Raw genomic sequence first — 20,694 nt, forward strand, 5'->3', positions numbered from 1 at the left:
ACGGAGACTGTGCTGTCTATTGACTACATCTGAGCATGGGGTCTAGATCCTCTTCATTCATGATCTTTGTTTGGTGCATCAGTCTCTGCAGGTCTCTGTGGGCCCAGATTTGTTGGTTCTGTTGTTTTTCTTGTGGAGCTGCTGTCCTCTTCAGGTATATCTATTCCCCCAACTCTTCCATAAGACTTTCTGCACTCCATTCCAAAGTTTGGCTGTGAGTATCAGCAGCTTCAGTTCCCTTCTGGGTGGAGTTTTCAGAGGACCTCTATGGTAGGCTCCTATCCTGTTCCCTTTCTTCAAGCAGTTCCAGTGTCTGTTCTATTTGCCATTCTAAATGAGAATTAAACATGTTCCCTAGGGACCTCCTAGTTATTTAGCTTCTTTAAGTCTGTGGATTGTAGTATGGTTATACTATATTATATGGGTATTATCTGCTGATAAGTGAGTATATAGCATGTGTGTCTTTCTGGATCTGGGTTACCTCACTCAGCATGGTCTTTTCTTTCTTTCATTCATTCATTCTTTCTTTTTTTCTTTTTTCCTTAAGATTTATTTATTATTTATACAGTATTCTGTCTGCATGTGCACCTGCCCACCACAAGAGGACACCAGATCTCACTACAGATGGTCATGATCCACCATGTGGTTACTGGGAATTGAACCTTTGGAAGAGCAGACAGTGCTCTTAACCTCTGAGTCATCTCTCCAGCCCCAGGCTTATCTTTTCTAGTTCCATCAATTTGCCTGCAAATTTCAAGAGTTCTTTGTTTTTAATAGCTTAGTAATATTCCATTGTATAAATATACCACAATTTCTTTATCCATTCTTGGGTTGAGAGACATCTAAGTTGTTTCCCATTTCTGGCTATTGTGAATAAAGCTACTATGAACATAGTTGAACAAATTTACTTGTTCTATGCTGGGGCATATTTTGGGTATATGCCCAGGAGTGGTATAGCTACGTCTTGAGGTATTACTAATCCCAATTTTCTGAGACAGAGCCAATTGATTTCCAAAGTGGTTGTACAAGTTTGCAGTATCCCCAACATGTGCTGTCACTTGAACTTTTGATGTTAGACATTCTGATAGATTTAAGATGGAATCCCAGATTCATTCTGATTTGCATATCACTGATAACTAAGGGCATTGGACATTTCTTTAAGTGTTTCTCAAGCATTTCATGTTTCTCTGTTGAGAATACTCTCTTTAGCTCTGTACCACATTTTTAATTTCATTATTTGGTTTGTTGATGTTTAATTTCTTGAGTTCTTTATATATTTTGGATATTAGCCCTCTGTCAGATGTAGAGTTGGTGAAGATCTTTCCCCAGTCTATAGGCTGTCATTTTGTTCTGGTCATAGTATCCTTTGCCTTACAGAAGCTTTTCAGTTTCATGAGGTCTGGGCTTTTGGTGTTCTGTTCAGGAAGTTGTCTCCTATGCCAATGAGTTCAATCTGAGAAGATTACCTACAGAAACATCTATCTTACTGCCCAGGACTCTTCCCACAACCCCTACCCTGAAATCATAAAAAGGATGGGATTTGGGCTTTACCTGGCATTGGTATAGACTAGCAGTACAAAGAAAAAGAAGTTTTGACAAAAGGTTACTGTTATATATCTAACCCTACAAAGAAAGCGGTAGCACTCTTCTCTCTCTGTCTCTCTACCTCTGTCCCTGTCTTTGTCTCTGTCTCTCTCTCTCTCCCTCTCATCTATATGCCTATCTATCTATCATCTATAATTTATAGTCTTATGCAAATAAAATAATAAAGTAATATTTGGTTGTCCTACACAATGGAGTACTATGCAACTAGTAAATGAATGAGAATTTGTCCTACATATGGGTCAAATATAAGTTTCAGAAAAATATCATTAACTACAAAAAACAAGATATAAAGTAGTGCATATATGAAAGGAGGAAGTACATTTGTAGATATAAGCCACAGACAAATGAAGTATCCTTATTATGTGTTGTTACATAGACCTGAATTTTGAATTATGTAAATCAAAACAAGGTATTAATTTTATAAATTAAAATAAAGAAGCAACAAATTAATTTATGTATCATAAAGATGGTTTACTGCATCAAAAAAATCAGCCTAAAATTATTTTAATGGCATTTAAAACTAAGTAACCTGCACACATATTGTAGGACATGTGTATCTTTTTGCTGAACAAAATCAAGAAAGATATTATAAATTGTTAATGTTAAGATAAAGGAGAATTTTTGTCTTTCAAGTCCTTTACTTAAGGCCCATGAGACATTGTGGAAAAAGGGGCTAAAAGACTGTAAGAGCAAGAGGATCAGACAGTTCACTGTAAGATTGTATCTCTTAGCCATATGCAAAGCTACACCATTAGAGTCTCATCCACATGACTCCTTAACATGCCAAAGTGGATAGAGGAAAGACCCTGAGGTATCAACCTTAGAAAAAAACTGTGGGCAACTAGGAATGCTCAGAGTGGGGGAACATAGTATTCCCCAGGGAAGAACACACCGATTGACTATCCAGTAGCAATTGGTCAATCCTGAGAACATATATACAAAAGCATTATACAAACTGACATGTAATATTTTTTGAGAATTAATTAATAAAAAGAGAGGTCATTAATTTGAAATAGAGCAATAAATAGTATATAGGAGGGTTTGGAGGGAAGAAAGGGAAGGGAAAAGTTGTATAATTCTATTATAATATAAAGACGGAAAGTTTCATTTAAAACATTTATTCAAAAAGTATTTCATGAAAGATATTTTGGTCATATTTTTAGCACCCCAAGAACTCTTTCCAGATATTTCCCAGCTGTTCTCTACCACAAAAATTCATGCTCTTTCAGTAAAAAACCAACCAACCAACCAACCAACCAAACAAACAAACACCCAAAGAGCAAGAAAACCAATCAGACAAAACTTCCAAACCAAATATTTCATAAAAACTAAACCAAAGATAGAATCTTCTTTCTGTAGGCCAACTATTGGTCATTGGGCCTGCTCTGGAGTCTGGTGGATATAGCAAGTGATGCTCCATCAAAGAATATTGTTTTCTCAACAGTTATCAGTTAGCAATAGCTTCTTGGGTAGGAGTGAGATTTTTGTGTCTACTTCCCATTCTCAGAGTTGATATTTTGTCTGGTTTGAACCTGTATAGTCTCTGTGAGTTCATTCCTGTGTCAATCCTATTGGGTCTAGAAGACATTGTTTCTTTGGAGGCATCTGTCACCTCTGTCTTTTATAGCATTTCTGTCTCCTCTTCCACATAGATCCCTGAGCCTCAAGGCAAAAGATCTGTTAAAAGTGTCTCATTCTGGGATGAGTCAATCACTCTCGGCCCCTTATCTTTTTCTTGTGAAGCTTTTTCTTAATTACCATCTCCTGCAAGTAGATGCTTTTCTGATGACAGATGAGCAATGCTCTGACCTATGGACATAGCACTCTGTCACTAGGGGTTTTTGCTATATTCTTTTAGCTTTGTTGGAGGAAGTACACCACAGGGAGTGGACTTTGGTTTTTTGTTTGTTTGTATGTTTTGTGAAATTAATTTTTTAAATTATTTAAGTAATTTACTCAGATTACACTTCATTTGTTACCTCCTTAATTGTATCTTCCCATTCCTTCTCCCTCCTTCTTTCAATCTGTGACAGAAGGTGACCTTGTCCCCCACTATAAGAGTAGGCTTTGTAAGTTTATATGCTCACCTACATCCAGTTCTCAGTTTTCTGTGTGTGGATAGAGCTGCGACCTCTTTGTTTTCTTCTCCTGTTATGTCTCCCTTACCACACTGACTCTTCCTCTAGAACCAGAAGACAGAATAAGCTATTACTTCTGTAACTTGCTTGGTCATGTTGATTTGTCACAGCAGTGGCAATGTAACTAACATAGCAAGAATGGCTTGTAATTGCAGAAAGCAAGTCAGTCATCAAGACAATGGAATACACACCAAATATTTTATTGAAATAAAACATAAAAATGGAAATGGTTAATGAAAAAGAAAAAGAATCAGAAGTCACCTTGAAAATTCTCACTGACCAAAGATGGGACAATTAAAAATCCATAATAAATGAACTGAAATGTATATGATATATTAATAATCCTGAATTTATGGTAATAAATTCTATGGCATATTATAAAACTAGTCAGTTATTCTAAAGATGGATAAACAACAGCAGAAATACAGTCTTTCCTTTTTCTAAGGTACAATTCACACAGGAAAGACAACTAAAAATTTGACCAAAATTTTTTATAGGAAAATTCCAGCTGATAAATGAAAAGAAAATAATAGATTTAGAAAGTCAATGTCTCAACACTTAATGAGATAATTGATCAAGGCAATTAACTTAAATGCCTGCTAAGACAGTTAGTTGAAAAGCTTATAGGGAACTTCATAATGGATGCTCAGAAAGGCAACACCTGAACTCCTTGATCAATATTAACAGCAGGCAGTACATATCTCCTCCACACTATAATAGAAAGGATATGATGCCATTTTATGAAGTCTTCTAGTCACAAAACTGAACTTCAATATAATCCAATATTCTAGTTCATAGTAATTAAGATACATAGAAACCAAACATATTTGGAGAGAATTCTAATTATTCTTGAAAAAATTATGAAACAACAGGAGAAATTTTAACAACGAAATTTGATGATTGAGGAATTATTGTTAACTTTTCAGACATAGTAATATCATGATGACTCAAAAACCTTCAGTGTTTTGAGGCTATATAATGATATATTTAAATTACAAGTAACATAGAGCCTGGGATTTGTTTTAACATATTACAGTACATATGTGGGAGTAGAGAGAAAGAGTACAGATTGAAAAGCCTAACCATGAACTGGTGATTAGTGAAATTAAGTGATGTATAATAAACACTCACTTTCAAATTCTCTTTGTTGTATTTGATACTGTTTATAATAAAATATTTGTAAAAAAAATTAACCATCCTCAGGCTGATGATAAAGGCATCAAAGGCAAAAGGCATCCATTTCCTCCTACCCCACAGTGTGGAGGGTTTGGAGAAACATTCCCCTTGTGCAATTGCATCATAGAGATACCCAACTAATATACCCTGTTTCCCGGGCTGAAGTAACTTTCTTTTCTTGTGGGGAGAGACACATATGAGAGGTTGGTCACCCAATGTCTTTAGCACTCTCATGTTTGTGTAAGTGTTCAGAATAACCCAGAAACACACTAGGAGGAGATGGTGTCAGGGTCAAAGCTGAGAACATAGATTGTAAAAGCAGTACTTAAAACTGACAAAATACACAATCCTTAGCCAACATAGACAGTACAGTACAAAGGAACAAAAATTTGGAACAAGTTTCCCAAAAGGAAGACATGTTTTGAGACACACTGCCATCTGTTATTCTTAGCAGCTTTATGTGTGACATTAGTAACTTTTAAGTATTTGAAAAATGGGGAGAAATGTTGGCAGTCTCCAAACTGTTTTTTTTTTTTTTACATATTTAACAAAGTCTTTGGTCATGGTGTCTCTTCATAGCAAAAGAAATATGACTAAGTCTATATGCCTGTTTTTGGGAACAGTACTGTGGTAGTCTGGGTTTGGCCCCTATAGACTCATGTGTTTGAATGCTTGACCCACAGGGAATGGCATTATGAGGAGGTATGGCCTTGTTGGCGAAGGTTTGGCTTTGTTGGAGGAAGTGTGTCACTGTGGGATGGGCTTCGAGGTTTCCTATGTTTAAGCTCTGCCCAATGTGGAGTTCAAGTCTTCTCTAGTGTGCTCCTCCTGGACTATATCTGCCTGCATGCTGCCATGCTTTGCACTGTCATGATAATGGACTTCATGGTGTCTCTTCACAGCAATAAAACCCAAACTAAGACAAGTATCATATTGTTATTACCATAGATCTATAATATATTTTAGAGTCTGAAATATTAATCACTCCATATTCTTCCTTTTTTTTTTTTTTTTTTTTTTTTTTTTTGCTCAGTATTGATTTGTCTATCTGGTATCTTTTCTGGCTTCATATGAATTATAGAACTTTTCAAATTTCTATGAATAATATTGTGGATATTTTGATTGATTATGTAGAATGTGTAAATTGCTTTTGGTAATATGAATATAAAAGTACTGATTTTAGTGATCCATGACCTAGGGTGTCTGTTCATTTTTAGAGCCTTTCCTCAATCTCTTTCTTTGACTTGAAGTTTTCACTGTAGAGCTTTTGTGCCTCCTTTGTAGGATTATTCTAGTAGTTTTTTTGTTGTCTTTGATGATATTATGATTGCCCCAGAATTTGGTGCATATATATTTAATACTGTGCTGTTTTCCTGATTAAATAATGCCTTAAATAGGAAAAGGTACCTTTTTTATTTCTTCATGTTAGTTAGTTAGAATGGCTAAACTGGCTTAATTCTTGATTTTACTTGCTTTGCATACTTTCCCCCTCTACTTTTACTTCAAGGTTGTGCCTATCTTTCAAAATAAAATACGTTTCTCGTAGAAAATAGCTAGATTTTATTTCCAAGTCCACTCACCTCATCTGTGTCTTTTAATTGGAGAGTTGAGGCCATTAATATTTCAATATTATTCAAGAGTATGAGGATTGTAGTAATTTTGATGCCTGTTGATAACTTTTGCCTTTAGTTGTGTTTTATTTTTTATTAAATTATAGCATCATTTTCTTTCTAGAATTTCCTGGTTGTGCATATTTTTTCCTTAGTTTAAGGTATGGCTTTCGGTTTTCTATTTAGAGGGTTTTTTTTGTTTTGTTTTTGTTGTTAAATATTTTTTAAAGCCTGTTTGGATATGGAAACTTTTCTTCTGCTTCAACTTTGGCAGACTGCTTTGCTCAGTATAGGTTGACAATGGTGGGCTCATAGAAGTTGGAAAATTTCAAGATTTTTTCAGTTTCAGTTTTAAGGTTGCTGAAATTTTTTTTAAAGATATGAGTTGTGAGTTGTAGTTTTTTCCCTTAATTGAATAAAGAGAGTGATGAGCTCAGGAGAAGACCCTACCCAGGAAACTTGCAACTTTCCTGGAATTAAGGAAAGGAATTAAAGACAATCTTAGACAGTGAAAGAAACCATTGAAGGGCTGGAGAGATGGCTCAGTGGTTAAGAGCACTGCCTGCTCTTCCAAAGGACCCGGGTTCAATTCCCAGCACCCACATGGCAGCTCACAACTGTCTGTAACTCCAAGGTCTGACACCCTCACACCAACACAGATAAATTAAAATTAAATAAAATATTTAAAAAAAAAAAAAAAAAGAAAGAAACCATTGAAAACAAAAAGATGGCTGAGACAGACTGGAAGCTCATGACAGGGTAGGCTCCTTGGAAGATATGGAGGTGACTCTAACTGAGACCCCTACTAACAATGAACATGTAGATTGAATAGGCTACCCTCTAACCGGAGAAGATTCCGAATAGAGGGAGGGAAATATCAACCCAGCCACAAAAATTTCTACCCAAAACTTACCCTGCCTACAAAATCTGCAGGGATAAAGAAAGTGCAGAAGTTGAGGGAATATACAACTAATGCCTGGCCACACCATGCAAGAGATCCAACCCCTGACACTACTGACACTCTGCTATACTTTCAAATGGAGTCTAACATAGCTGTCCTCTGAGAGGCTCCACCTAGCAGCGGATGGAAACAGATGGTAACACTCACAGCCTAACTTTGGGCAGAGCGTAGAGAACCGTGTTGAAGAATGAGAGGGAGGATAGAAAGATCTGGAGGGAACAGTAGCTCTACAAGAAGACCAACAGAGCCAAGTAACCTGGCATTGAGGTTGTGGTGGTGCAGCTTGCAGAGACTGTAACACCAACCAAAGACCATATATGGACTGAACCTAAGCCCCTTACACATATGTACCAGATGGACAGCTTGGTCTTTATGTGAGTTCCCTAGTAAGGAGAACAGAGGCTGTCTCTGACAAAGACTTTCGTACATGCTTTTCAAGTACTTCCTTCTTGTGGGGCTCCTTTGCCAAGCCACAATGGTAGAGGATGCACTCAGTCCTGATATGACTTGACTGGCTGGCATGGGTAAACAGAGCGTGGTGGTAGCGTGTGAGGCTCCCCTTTTCTAAGGGGTAGAGAATGAGGACACAGGGAAGAGGGAGGGAAGGTGAGACCCGGACGACAGAGGGAGGGGGACATAATTGGGAAGTAAATTAATTAATTAAAAAAAGAAAACAAAAAGTGGTAAAGATGCATTTGAGCAAAGGGGCCATGTTCCAGCCCCAGCAAACAGAAGAACTTGGCAGCTTCAGCCACGTGGTTGTGGTTTTAGAGTCAAGGATATAAGGAAGAGTTTGTGGAACCTCCCGTCTCTACTAATGAAAGCTGCTGCAGCTAGGTGTATTTCAGGTGTGTCACTGCATAGAGAGCCAGAGAGAACATTGCATGGAAATGTGAAGAAGTGTGGACTGTGTGGGAGACCCCAAGATGTTGGAGATGCCAGAGTGGTGAGATATCTGCCAAACAGAGATGCAAACAGGGTGTGGAACAATCCAAAGAGAGAGAGAAGAACTCAAAGAAGCTGGAGACCCAAAGAGGTCTTTGACATCAGAGATGCCATTGGAGATGTAGAGTCTGGAGTTTGCCCTGCTGATTTTCATTCTGTTTGGTTCAGTAATTCTTCACTTCGCTCCATTTCCTTTCCTTTGTAATGCTCATTCATATTCTGTGCTATTGTATGTTGGAAGTATGTGATCTGCTTTGTTCCATTTGTTTGCTTTGCTTTGTTTTATTTTACAAGAGGTACAATTAAGAGATTACCTTGAGTCTCAGAAAAGATTTGAACTTTGGCCTTTTAGGAGATATGGCCTTGTTGAGAAAGTATGTCACTGGGGTTTCAGAAGCCCATGACAAGCTCAGAGTCTCTCTGTTCCTGATGATGCCTGAGGATCTGGGTGTAGAACTCTCACCTACAATATCTGCCTATGTGCCATGCTTCTTGCCATGAGGATAATTGTCTAAACCCCTGAAAGTGTAACTAAGCCGTAACTAAATGATTCATTTTCATAAGAGTTACTGTAGTCGTGGTATCTCTTTACAGCAACAGAACACTGGCTAAGACAATGCCTTTCTTTGTTCTGAAGTCATGTTTTCTTTTCTTTTTTCTTTTTCTATTATTTGTAAAATATGATTAAAAAGAATCTTGGCATTGATCCAGGATTCATATCCAGGGAAGAGATATGATTGGATAGCCCAGTAAACATAATCTTTGATTAGTATAAACAATTAAAAGGGGCCAGTGCCGAATTCATACATTTTCTTTTACAATGCTGGGAGAAACTTATCAGATCCCGTAAGAATTGTTCTTTTGGCTATCCTCAAAGCTGAAAGGAATTAGTCACTCTGGATTTCAAGCCTACGTAGGCAAAGAAAACTACAAATTGAACAAAATAAAAAAACAGGCCCTGAGAATTTTTTAATGTATTCTTTAGGGAATAAAACAATTACCACCCCCAAGGTTTCTGTCTGGAATACTATCTCAGAGAGATTAAATAAAATCTGAATTAGTATTGTGTCAGACTATGATACCTTCCTGATCTAGCTATCATAATAGAGAATATTGCTCCTGTAGTATCAATCATGGTCCCTCTGTGCAGATGTTAGGTTACCCAGCAGAGAAATGATCCTAATGCCAGCTCATCCTCTCTATAGAGCATTCTTAAGAAGAAAGGTATAGATTAGCTCAAAATATTAGTTAAAAGATTTACTTATATATGGTGTCTACAAGATTGGATCTATTTTTTGATTGTGAATTTAATAAAAATACTTCAACACTCTTGGAAAAATACAGAAACATAATTTTGTATAGATTTCAGAAGCTACCCTTCATGAACAAACAGGTGAACAGAAGGTCAAGTGCTTCTGCCAACTTTCATAGGCAAATTTATAAAACATGTAATAGTTTATTCAACCACTTCAGGGCATGGTCTTGCTTCAAATCCTTTTCTGGAGCTGAGTTTTTGCTTAAAGCCTGATTCAGACTGAACTATTCTGTTATTGCTTTCCTCTTCTGGTTGAAGAAAAAGACTTATTTCCTGTTCAAATAAACAGTGCTCTTATGAAAATGAAACCAATAACACTTTAATGCCCTCAGGAAGTTTCCTGGTTTCCGTCATATCAACTTCAAACTCCTTTGTCAAGCTTTCAGTTTTCCCAAGTAGTGCCAAACAAACACGCTTTTTCTAGGAGTGAATTCTGTGCCCTTATTCCTTTTGTTCATCACATATAAAATTGCTTCCCCACTCTTCAGGTTCTGGCTGACATTTAAAGCTCCATTTATGTTCTAGTTCCTTTATAAAGACTCCATTGTTTCTCTCAGTTATTTTAGGACCATTTGATCAGTGTCCACATAACATAGACACCTCCTGGCTTTGTTCACTGTCACTTAAGGTGTTAGGTGTCATTTCTAAGCTTGCTGCCAACTATCATCTAACAGAACACCTGGCTGTTCTTTTCCCATGGTGATTCTGAGCCTTTTCCTACAATGGAGATGTTTCTAACAATTATAACTACCTCAGATGGAGTGAGGATCCTGGTCTCTGGGAGCTGCTATTATGGAAAAGCTGACAACTAAAGGCCATTTTGAAAGACCTTCCATAGCACATAGATCTTGGTAAATATTTCATACATATTTGATGGATGAATGAATTAGAGTATCAGAAAAGAGATCAAAGTATTCAATTGGCATCTTATAAAATTCTTAATACTGAGATTTGATTATATAATTATAATATTCTTGTTAAAAAGGCCCTTGCTTCATATTCACATGAATATGTGTGAGATATCTGTGAGGTGGAAGAGGGTGGGAATGAATGGTAGAGGGTGGGTGAGATAAAAGTGGTCAGTAGGCATACACACATGTACAAAATTATCTAAGAATAAATTTAAATAATTAAATATTTGTGAAATTAAAGGAAGTCTTTTCTCATGGAAAAACTTCACATTTGTTACCTTATTTGAATTTAGCAAACTGTGAGGGATGTGGACCTTCCCAATTATTCTTAGGAAAATAATGGAAACAGGACAAATATTTAGAAGACACATTAGGAATGGGATCCAAACCAACCAGAGCAAATTAGTCTCATGCTCCAGCCTCTGGCCATTTTTGTTGGAAAACTTGGAAGAGAGGAATGGGGAAGTAAATAGTAGATTAGAAAATGGTTGAACGTTTCCAGTGTGGCTCCAATTCCTGCTTATGCTTAGCTCTGCTGAACTGTCTATTCAGTGAGGAAACTATACAAATGCTACTGGATCCACTCCTCAACAACATGTTAGAGTTGAAATCTGGGTGGACATTTTAGTAGAGTGACAACTGCCCCTTTATTGTCCTAAAAAGTGGAAACAATTCAAATTATGGGCTTTGTAGATATAAAGATGCAACTTATTTTCTGCTTTGAAAATGATACCTTATGGTCTGCAGAGATGTATCAAAGGTTAAGAGCACTGACTGCTCATCCAGAGGTCCTGAGTTCAATTCTCAACCACCACATGATGGCTTACAGCTATCTATGTTGTGATCTGATGCCATTTCTTGGCCTGCTGGTGTACATGAAGGCAGAGAACTGTATATGTAATAATAAATAAATAAATCTTTTTAAAAAAGAAAGTGATACCTTAATGGAGTTACATAACCATATTGCTATCAGATATCAAAAAATGCCATTTAGGGGTAGAATATACAACAAGGCCCAGTAAGCATAGTAACATTTTTTCTAATACTGTCTTGTAAACTATTATGGTATACTATCAGTCTGATGGTGGAGTTATTAGGCACATTATATACAAAAATTTTGCTAAACATCAAAATCTTTGGCTGTATTTTCAATTAAAGAAAACATGAAACATATTGGGTAGCATTGTAATTTATTATAATTTATGCAGATTAGATCCTGAAGTTATCCCCTCACTTCTATGTTCCCATTTCTACCTTCCCTCCCTCTTCTACCCTATTCCTCTCCCCTAGACCTCTGATGAAGGGGACCTCCTTCCACACCACATGACCACAGCTTATCAGTCGCATCTGGATAGCCTGCTTCCCCTTTCTGTGTGTGACACAAGGCCTTCCCAACTAGGGGAAGTAATCAAATAGGGGGCACCAGAGTTCACATCAGAGGCAGTCCCCACACTCCCCACAACTGTGGAGAATGCGCTGCTATTGGCTAGATGTGAACAAGTGATCTAGGTTTACTGCATGCATTGTCCTTGGTTGGTACAGCAGTTTGTGCAGGTTCAGATACGCTGGCCTTGATGGTTTCCTTGTGCGGCTACTGAACACTCTGGGTCCTTCCATCTCCCCATTCTTCCATACCACTCTTAGCGGTCAACCTGGAGTCCAACAGTGAGTTCCAGCATCTGTCCTGATCCCCCGCTGTGCAGAATCTCTCAGAGAACATCTATGTTGGGCTAATATCCACTTATAAGTGTGTATATACCATGTGTGTCTTTCTGGGTTTGGGTTACCTCACTCAGGGTGATCATTTCTAGTCCATTCCATTGGGTAGCATTGTAAGATGAAGTAGAAGCATGACAAATTAAACATTGTTTATTCATGTGACTGTTTTTATTTTCTTTTACTGTATAGCAAATTATTTCAAATTTAGCATTTTAAGAAGACTTGTATTTGGGCCTGGAAAACCAATTAGTGTGCTCTCCCCCGGGGCGGGGAGCAGGGAACCTTTCCAACTCACAGCTTTCCCCATTTGCATAAAGTCCTTTGCTTAGGGGTGAGGACCCATGAGCTTTCCCCCATCCACACTGTTCGTGTTCAGCCCAGGATTTGGCAGCTATTTTGGTGACACTTTATGTGTATAGTCTTCTGACAATTCTAGGAGACACAATAGTACAGCAACCTCCCTGATCCTCTGGCTCTTAGTCTTTCCATCTCCTCTTTTATCTACAAGTTTTGGGGACCACCAGGCATATTCTACCAGATAGACTACAGATTGGAGGGGCCTTATGACCACTTTCAAATTCAGTAATTCACTAAAATTATTTATATAACTCAGAAACCCACTATTTTGTTGGTTTCTTATAAAGGATACAAAGAGTTATGTAGAGTGGGAATAAGGCACAGATGTTTAGTGTTCTATTCTTTCTGTAGCCATAGCACCCTCCCCTCATATTGTTAAACTCAGTAATCCTGAAACCATGTGCCATGGGTTTTTTATTCTCTCACATGTATGTGTGGTATGGTTGCATGTATGAGTACAGTTATACCACATGTGTAGGCTTGAATTTGATGTTGGACCTCTACCTTGATTTTTCTCCACATTATTTGTTGAAGTAGGTTCTCCATTTAAAGCTAGAGCTATTCAATCAGCTATTCGAACTAGCTAGCTAAGCCTAGAGTTCTGATGATCTCTTTGTTTTGAGTGCTGTAATCGCAGGTGGCTACCATGTGACTTCTGGGAATCCAAAGTCTAGTTTTCATATTTTTGTGATGAATGCTTTATTCACTGAGCCATCTCCTCAGCCTTGTTATGGAATTTTAAAATAGGATTTCATTATACAAATTTTATAGAGTTTTTGTCCCAACAACTTCCCTCTCCATTCTGTTACATTACACACATACACTAAGCCTCTAGTTTCATGGAGAGGAGCTCTTTGGAAGATGATTAATGTTACATTAGGTCATGATAGTGGCAGTCTTCTTCATGAGTTTAGTGCTTCTTTTATAAGTGATCTTTCTTTGTGCAGACTCCCAAGAAAGGCCATGTAAGGGCACAATAAAAAAATCATATGCAAGCCAAGAAGTTAACACTTACCAGAAAATAAATTAACAGGAAATCCTGATTTTGGACTTCTTAGCCTCAAGTTGGTGAGAAATAAATTTATACTGTTTAAAATAGCTAGTTACTAATGTGTTCGTGTGGAAGTCAATGCAGAATAAGGCATTAGATGTTCTTCATTAAATTATTTGCCATTTAATTGAATTCTACTTCTGTTTCTTGATAATACGGGGCTAAAAGTTTTCCTCATTCAATCAGGTGGGACCACACTGAAACTTGAGGCTACTTAGGATTCTTTAAGACAAGTAAGCTCAATTCAAGTTTAGCCAACGGTTCTTGTCATGAATAATAAAAGATAATCTTCTAGCAATTGCTCAGAAAATTCCAAGAGATCTAGAAGCTATTTGCTGAAAATTATAGTCAAAGGCTAATTGTATTTTATCATTATGTTACAGAGCGTTTTAGCAACCCTGTGTAATGTAATCTTGACTCCAAGTGTCAATCTTATTGTAATCAGTTCAGGTACTGCTATAAAGGGCCTGTGTTTCAGGGCTTGATCCCCAGCATGTGGTACTATTGTCAGTTTGGGGAACCTTTAAGAGGCTCAAGCCTTATAAAAGGCCTTTAGTCCCTAGGAATGTGCATATAACCAAAGGGAAAGGGGAGATGAAAATCTCCTTTCATCTCCTTTTGCTTACTAGTTGTCATGAGGTAACCAGGTCACTTCAGCATATGCTCCCTTTACCATAGACCCAAAACAACAGGGTCTAGTGACTGTGGGCTGACCCTCTGAACTATAACAAGTAGTCCTTCTTGATAAATTATTTTCAGAAATTTGTTCTACTGGGAGGAAGCAGACAAGCACAGACACTTACCGATGCTTTAAAAAGTTATACTTATCTATATATATAAATATGAACATAAATATATATTCTGGAGAATTCTCAGTGTTCCTGGATACATTTATACTATGTTTAAGCTCTTCAGAGGACTTTTAATTAGCTAGCTGCCTCCAGGTATAGCTTGTCATGCTCATATTTATAATTGCATTTCTTGCTAGTTCTGAAAATCAAGCACATCGCTGTCAGCTGTTGCCTGATCCAGAACAGTGCAGTTTTCCCAGTTATTTTATTTTATATTTTATAAGAACAATCTATTCTTGCTTTGAGGACCAGACAAGCAATCTTCATGCAGAGCAGTGCCTCTCAATGCTTGTCCTATTTTCCTGAATCATGCTCCCACATGTATTTCTCAACTGAAGCCATGCCTATTTTTTTCATGCCATTATTTTATTTTCATGTATATCTGTACTATAGGCATAAAGTAGTTTAAACTGTCCCTCAGTAACTTAATACAACTGTGAACTGATCCCGTACAGAACGATGAGAATTCTCTTATCTTTGTGTTTCATCTGGCAAGGAAGTAATACTTGTGGTGTCAGAAACAGGCGCAGGTAATCTTCAAAGGCAAGAAAGGAGAAGTGAATAAAAAAAGAACATGAGAAGCAAAAGATGGGAGGAGGTCCAGCAAAAAAAAGAGAAAAACAGGCTCAGCAGGTTACAGTCAATGATGAAACCACATACAATCATTGTTTTTAAAGTAATTTAAGGTTTCAAAGTGCTCCTTTTGATAGTAGCCTACATCAGGCCGTGCAAGCCAATGGAACTTAGATTCAGGACAAAACTGGGCAGAAAATCAAGGTGGAGTAAGGAGTGTGGGTTTGATCGACAGCTAGAATTGATTTCATGGTGGAGAACAAGGTATTTGAGCTTTGTTTAAGATGGGACAACTTTCCTTAGGTTCCAGAGTTAGAAGAGACAGAGTAGAATTTAGTGTTTATGAGCGCAGTAGGAAGGATACTGATCTCTCCAGGACAGACCATGAAAATGAGCAGCATACCTGAGAAAGGGCTCTGGACAAATGTGATAGGAATAAAAACAAACGACTGAGCAGTCCATGGGAACAAAGCGAGATAGGATAAAGGTTCAGGTCCCTGATCAGGAACACTGTTACTTGGTCATTGAGCAGGATTTCTTCCATCTTCTATTCTGGACTACCCTGCATAAATTTGTACTGTATTGTTGGAACTGAATGCTGGGGGGATTTCTGTATTACAGTTGGCATAGAGTGGACTCATTCCTGACAAGCGCTTATGGAAAATTAACAGCAATGCTACTAATAACCTTCTTTTTTTCACTTACCATGCTAGAGATTTGTTGCATTTTTTTGTTCACCCCTCACATCTGTTTTACCAAAATCACTGACAACAGAAAACCAATACTAGTGAAGCAAAAAGTACCCTTTCAAATGCAGGTATTGTTATTTATTGATTTATTTATGGATTGTATGATTTAATTTATTTTTATTCAATTTACAGCCTGATTACAGCCCCTTCCTTCTTTCTCCTCAGTCACACCCTAACACCCCTCCACCATCCCCCATCCCTTTATCCTCAAAGAAAGAGAGGCTCCTCACCCCTGGGTACCAATCTACCCTGGTACATCAAGTCACATTAAGACTAGGTACATCCTCTCCTACTAAGGCCAGACAAGGCATCCAAGCTATATGAAAGGGATTCAAAGGCAGGCAACAGAGTCAAAGATAGCCCCTACTCTAATTCTTAGGGGATCCACATGAAGAACAAACTGCACATCTGTTATATATGTGTAGGAGGTCTAGGGACAGACCATGCTTGCTCTTTGGTTGTTGATTTAGTCTCTATGAGCCCCCATGGACCCAGGTTACTTGACTCTATAGATCTTCTTGTGGAGTCCTTGACCTCTCAGGCTCCATCAATCCTTTCTTCTACTCATCCACAAGACTCCCTGTGCTCTGCCTATTGTTTGGCTGTGAGTCTCTGTATCTGTTTCTATCAGCTGCTGAATGAAGCCTCTCAGAAGATAGTTGCATTAGTTCCTATTTGCAAGTGTAGCAGAGAATGTCATTAATTGTGTTTGGTGTTGGCTGTCTTCCATGGGGTGAGTTAGGCCAGTCATTGGTTGGCCATTCCCTTTATTTCTGCTTCACATTTATCACTTGATTACTTGTAGCCAGGACACATTTTGGTTTGATGGTTTCATGCTATGGGTCAGTGTGCCCCTCCCTCCACTGGGAGTCCCACCCAAATGAAGGTATTTTAAGTGGAGTTAGGAATAGTGAGGAAGTCAGGTGAAAGTCATGTCCTGGGACACACAAGAGACAATATGTGCAATGCTATTTTTCTGTCATACATATCTTGCTTGAATTCTAGGATATGGCTGCTTGGAATGGCAAGGGAAGCAAAAAATCTGATTGCACTCATATATTTTCTGTTAAAATACAGTACTGAGTCTTACTTGCTAACATATAGAGAAACAAGTTTACTCAGGTAATTGTTCTAGAGGTTTAAAAGCATGACAGTGCTTCTTCTGAGCTCTGTTGAGCACCTCATGGTACATTTCAACTCAGTGATGGGAACACATGTGATACCAGTAAATCACATGACTAGGTAGGAGGACAGTATCCTAAAGGGGCTAATAATGACTTCTCTGAAGGTTCTTAAATGTTCTACCATGCTTTTTAAAAATTTTTCTTTTGTATTATAATTCATTTACATTACATCTAGATTGTAATCCCTTTGATTTTATCTTCCTGCTCACGCCCTTCTTCCCTCTTCCACTCTATTCCTCTCCCCTAGACCTTTGGACCAGTGGAGTGCCCACCCTTCCATCCCCTATCTCTTGCATACAACTCGCAGCTCTTAACCAAGAGTCTGGCTTTGAGTCTCAGTATCTGTTCCAGCCCCCCGCTGGGTGGAATCTCTCAGAGGACATCCATGTTGGGCTAATATCTATTTATAAGTGAGTATATACCATTCATGCCTTTCTGGGTCTGGGTTACCTTACTCAGGATGATTGTCTCTAGTTCTATACATTTGACTGAAAATTTCAATATTTCCTTGTTTTTGATAGTTGAAGAGTATTCCATTGTGTAAATGTACCATAGTTTCTTTATTCATTCTTCGGTTGAGGGACATATAGATTGTTTCCAGATTCTGGCTCTTCCAAATAAGGCTGCTATGAAAATAGTTGAGCAAATATCCTTGTTGTATGGTGGAACATCTTTTGGGTATATGCCAAGGAGTGGTATAGTTGGGTCTTTAGGTAACACTATTTTCAATTTTCCAAGAAAGAGCCAGATTGATTTCTAAAGTGGTTGTAAAAGTTTGCAGTTCTACCACTTCTTAACATCACCCAAGCTAAACACATGAAACACTGTGAAGACACACAGTGCTCCCAAATGACAGCAGCCAATTTTCTTCTCTGATCAACAAATTCAGCTGACGCAAAACAAAAAGAGTAACTGAAAGAGGAAAATTGGAGATGGATGAATGCTTGAGTGAGTGGCTGGATAGATGAGATGTTTCAACATGGCAGATATACATCTGAATAAAGGAGCTATGAAAAGGGCAGTTTATAGACCTGGAGGCGTAGGTAGTGATAGGACTCTTGCCTAACACATGTAAAGCTCTGAGTTTGACTCCAAGTACAAAAAGTACAAAATAAAGCTGTATTGAACAAACGAATAGCCCATTCATATTGGGACTGAGTATCTTCACAATTAACTGTTGTGTTCTACAGCAACATCATGATCACTAATAATCACCCAGGAACTCTCTACACTCTCTACACTTTTCTTTCTTTCTTTTTTTTTTCATTAGTTTTATTAGACAGGATATCACTATGTAACTCTGGCTATCCTTGAACTCAATATATAGACCAGGATGGTCTCAAACTTCTGCCACTACCTGGGATTAGAGGTATGTCAACTTGGCAGAAGCTAAAGGCATCTGAGAGAAGGGATTCATTTCCTTAAAGAAAATGCCTTCATAACATCTGTTTGTAGGCAGACCTATAAGGTGTTTTCTTAGGTAGTGATTGATGGAGGAGGCCCCAGCCCATTATGGGTAGTATCATCTCAGAGCCTGTAGTCCAGGTTCTATGAGAAAGCAGGCTGAGCAAGCCATGAGGGTCAAGTCAGTAACCAGCAATCTTCCGTGGCTTCTGCATGAGCTCCTGCTTCCAGGTTTGAGTTCCTGTCCTTACTTCCCTTATTGATGAATAGTAATATGGAATTTTAATTCAAACTATTTTCTTTCCAATTTTCTGTTTGTTCATGATGATTAATTGCATCAATAGAAACTCTAAAACATGTATGTACCATCATGCCCAGTCAACATACACTTTTTTTTTTATCAGAAGCTGATTTCATGATATTGTTGGGAACACATTATAAATCATATAAGCTTATTTTATTGTGCCATCATTCCCAGGAGATTTGTATTGGACAAAACAGAATTTATTCACCTTTATTGTCCCCATATTTGTTACAATGCCTGTACTTGGTAGGTGTTTTATAAATATTTAATGAATGGAATTCAAACTCCATATTCAAAGTAATCAAAAATAATTAAAATTTTCTTGATACTTCAGAAAGTGTATGATGTTAAACAAACTGTGTCTCAAGTGGCATTTTGTTTTACAGTCAAACTTAGATGTCACCATGAAATGCCTATGAACATAGCTGGATCTAAATTTTCCTACTATCTGTGCATATAGACCAAAAGAATGAGAGATTTTTTAAACTGTCGCGCATGATCTCTGACTTTTCCTTCTTTTGAGCTCCCTTCACAGATGTTTGATCACAATCTGTTCCTCTTGTTAGGCTAGGTATTATCTAACTGTTCTATATTTATACTACCTCCACCACTCACTCTTTCTCCATCCTTCTATATTGCTCATCTCCCCAGCTTTTTAGTATACCCTGCTGTAGGTTTAAAATTTTCAAAGCCTACTTTATTTAGGGTTGTTAAACATTTCAGCCTCACTTCTAACCCACCAACCAGAGGAAGAGGAGAAAGAATGTTAATAGGAAAAAGGTGTTGTGGACCTGTTTAGACACAGTTCCTTGGGGCAATTTCACTTTGCATTGTCAGGATACTAGCAAACTACACTATAACATGAATCTGTAGTAGTATCATGATCCGTCAGAAACAGCAAGACTCCACTGAATTAGTAAAAGTCAACAGGAGCAGTCAGACTCAGCCAGAGTACAAAGAGAAGTTCTCTGGAGTGTTCCTGCAAAGTGAAGATCAGTGAAGCATTGCACAGCATAGCAATGCAAAACCATCATCTAATTGTCTATGGGGTTCTATTTATATTCTTTCTAATCATCAAGTGCCTTCTCACATTTCTGTCGTCAGCCAAACAACACATGCCCTCTCACAAGACAGTTTCCAGAAACACATCTTGTGACATAGCTGAGTTTGTAGAGAAACCAGAAACTTCCACTTTGCCCTGGCTTGCTGTAACTCTTTAGTCATACTTTTCAGAAATTATGGCTCTAGGTCATGGTCTGTCTAGCCACTCAGCTCACTTTGCCCTGCTTGTGGTAAAGAATTTTCTCAACCCTTGTCATAACTCCTTTTCTACAAGAAAATTGGCATCTTTTTTTCATTGTTACAAGTTCCTGTCTTCTGTTTAGTCTTTTATTCCATAAAGTCTAAGGTCCATCAATCATTTCATTCAAAAATCTCCTTCGAGGGTCATGTCTAAGGTCTCAGCTCATACTTTAATTTTTTTTTCAGTTCCATTCTACTTTTTCTGCATCTAAGTAAACATTCAAAACATTTTTGAGCACTTTCTAGGCACCAAGTATTATTTTCAGGCACCCAATAGTCTAAAACCTCTTAGATGATATTCATAATCTATTAATGTTCCCATACTGATTTTCTACTATTGCTTCCTAGTATTCCTTGAATAATTTTATAACCTTGTTCTTTTCTTCTTAAACTATTTCCTAAGGTTGACATCGTCTTTTTAATCTCTGTTTTTGGTTGACTACTTCTACTCACTTGCTTTTCATACCAATTCCCTGATGATTTCCAAATGTATTTTTCAAGCTCTGATGGGTTGGCTATGTAATTTATTTGGGGAAGGA

At 37.8% G+C, this 20,694-nt stretch overlaps 1 pseudogene; it reads left to right on the forward strand.

Moving 5' to 3' along the window:
• The first annotated feature begins 19,733 nt into the window (after positions 1-19,733).
• Positions 19,734-20,694, forward strand: part of LOC127198579 (adenosylhomocysteinase-like) — a 33,710-nt pseudogene continuing 32,749 nt past the window's right edge.

The sequence above is a fragment of the Acomys russatus genome, chromosome 2, assembly GCF_903995435.1.
Source record: "Acomys russatus chromosome 2, mAcoRus1.1, whole genome shotgun sequence".
NCBI lineage: Eukaryota > Metazoa > Chordata > Mammalia > Rodentia > Muridae > Acomys > Acomys russatus.